Source organism: Pteropus medius, unplaced genomic scaffold, assembly GCF_902729225.1.
Source record: "Pteropus medius unplaced genomic scaffold, Ma_sr-lr_union100, whole genome shotgun sequence".
Lineage (NCBI taxonomy): Eukaryota > Metazoa > Chordata > Mammalia > Chiroptera > Pteropodidae > Pteropus > Pteropus medius.
In genome coordinates, this window is record NW_024345861.1 from 2,010,468 (window position 1) to 2,012,809 (window position 2,342).

Genomic DNA, 2,342 nt, shown 5'->3' on the forward strand with positions numbered 1-2,342 from the left:
TCAGTTCTTATAAAAATGAACATGTGACCCAGTCTGAGACCATCACAGCAACCCAACAGTACTAATGTAGGGAGGAGGCAAGAGAACTAAAATGTTAAATCAAGCCATATTCAGAGACTGCAATAAGCTGATCAGTCCTATAGCCAGACCTTGAGAAAACCTTCAGAACAAAGGAAAGTTGCTGCTGGGATTACTAACAAACCATTTCTCCATGCCGTTAAAGGAAAACAGAGTCTTTGAGTGGTGCTTTACACAAAATAAAATCATTCATTCCCTATGGCTAAAACCATGGGGAACCTATGGATAAAAGGCTGGGAATTGCCAACAGGACTTTTAAGCTACATAGTCTTACCTTTCCACCCTACACATACTCTTATCTTTTCATACCATATGTCAATACTAACAAAGGAAAATGGGTAAACAAAGTCTTTAAACTGTAATTCACAGAAACTAAAGAATGATATATAAACTGAATTCCCCAGGGTCTCTCTCAGTGTCTTTACTCTATCTCTATCACTGTCTTTGTCCCTGTGTCTGTCCCCCTGAGTCACTCTCGGGCTCTCTTACTCTCTACTTCTGAGAGGAGACCACACTCAGTTTATGTAATATTACCCCTTCTCTAATAAACTTTCCTTTTGACTCTAACTTTGAATTGCATGTGAATTCTTTCTTGCTCAAAGAACACTCTCTCTCAATCCAGGCCCACTTGGGGGAAATTTGCCCTAGCCTGCATCATGTATGACCCCAATGATTGACTTAGTGATAAGAATGTCATCCTTGCATACAATCAGTCCTTCATCAGGATTTTTCTACTAGAGGTGGTGGTGGTGAAGTGTCTCTCTTACCTATAGTTAAGTAACTGCAGAGGATGTCAAAGAACTATAAAGACGTGACTCTAGGGGTTCCAAAGGCTATTTTCTCCACCAAGTAGAAAAGCCTGAGAGAAAGAAGCTAATATTCAAAGAAGTCAATGGAAGAGAGGGACAGGAGAAAAAGAAAAAGAGATAAAGAAAAGGGACCCATAGCACTGAGACCCTACTTTACAAAACTGAGATTCCTAGAACTAGCTGCCCTGTCCTTGCAGTTTCTTTCTTGATTCAGAGCATTACTCTATATACTTTTGATACATTCGTTTCCTCCATACTCTTGCTGTAGTTGGATTTCTATCATTTGCAATCAAAATAAACCAGACTAACAGACAGATAACAACTTTATATGATCAAAATTATAGTGCAAAACTTTGTATTTTATAATGTATAAGATACATGTAGTACCTCCTTTGACCTTCACATCAGCTCTGTGAGCAAGGTAGGATAAATATTATTTCAGGTGTTCTTCCATACATTAGATGGCAAGCTTCATAAGGGAAAAATCTGTATCTTCCAATTTTATAATTACCCAATAACCGACTGTGTTTTAGAAATAATAAAACTGAGGCTCAGAGAATATGATTGACCTAGGGTATATGAATGGTAAGTGGCTGGTCAACAACTCATTCCCCTTGACATCCAGTATTTTCTGTTTTATGATAGGCCCTGTATTTGATATTGAAGACACAAAGGTAAACAAGATCCTTGCCCCTGCTCTCAAAGACTTCAGCATCTAATGCAATGGTTCACAAGGATGAATTCTGATAAGCCCCATTTCAACCTGTTGAAATGACTGTCTGGTGGTAGGTTTGTGTTAACTATCTTTAAAAAGGGTCTCAAATTGAACGTTGTTTATATATTTTATTATATTTTAATTTTTGTCAAATGATACAATAATTTCCTGGATAAAAATGATCCATTTCCATGGGAAATTTTCCACATCCCATGCAGTAGTAAAACCTGGCACATGATTGACTAGCTGTATTGCTGCACTCCATATCTCTACTTCAGTAGTCTTCTTCAGAGATGACATATTATGGTACTTAAAAGATTGTGTTTTTTCAGTCTACAGCCATGCCACCCTGAACAAGCCCGATCCCGTCTGATCTTGGAAGCTAAGCAGGTTTGGGCCTGGTTAGTATTTGGATGAGAGACCACCTAGAAAGACCAGGTGCTGTAGGCATAAAAAATAAAAACTAAGGGATTGTAAGCTGACAAGGTCCTTGCAATCTGTGAGGTCAACCAAGGGTTGCCTCACCTAAAAAAAGAAAAAATGTGTTCTTGAGACAAATAGAGCTTGGTCAACTCATAGGTCTGCTACTTATGAACTCTACTAGTGCTAGAAAGTTTCACAATCTTTTTATGCTTTACTTATCTACAGTATGGGGAAAATAACAGTACTTATTTCACAGGATTAGATGTGAGGGCTAAATGTAGTTCACAGAATTAGATACCAGCAATGTAAAGCGCTTG

The 2,342-nt window shown here is 38.1% G+C and overlaps 1 pseudogene; it reads left to right on the forward strand.

Annotated features, from left to right (window-relative positions):
- The first annotated feature begins 1,933 nt into the window (after positions 1-1,933).
- On the forward strand, positions 1,934-2,052 carry LOC120612263 (uncharacterized; annotated as a pseudogene).
- The last annotated feature ends 290 nt before the right edge of the window (positions 2,053-2,342 follow it).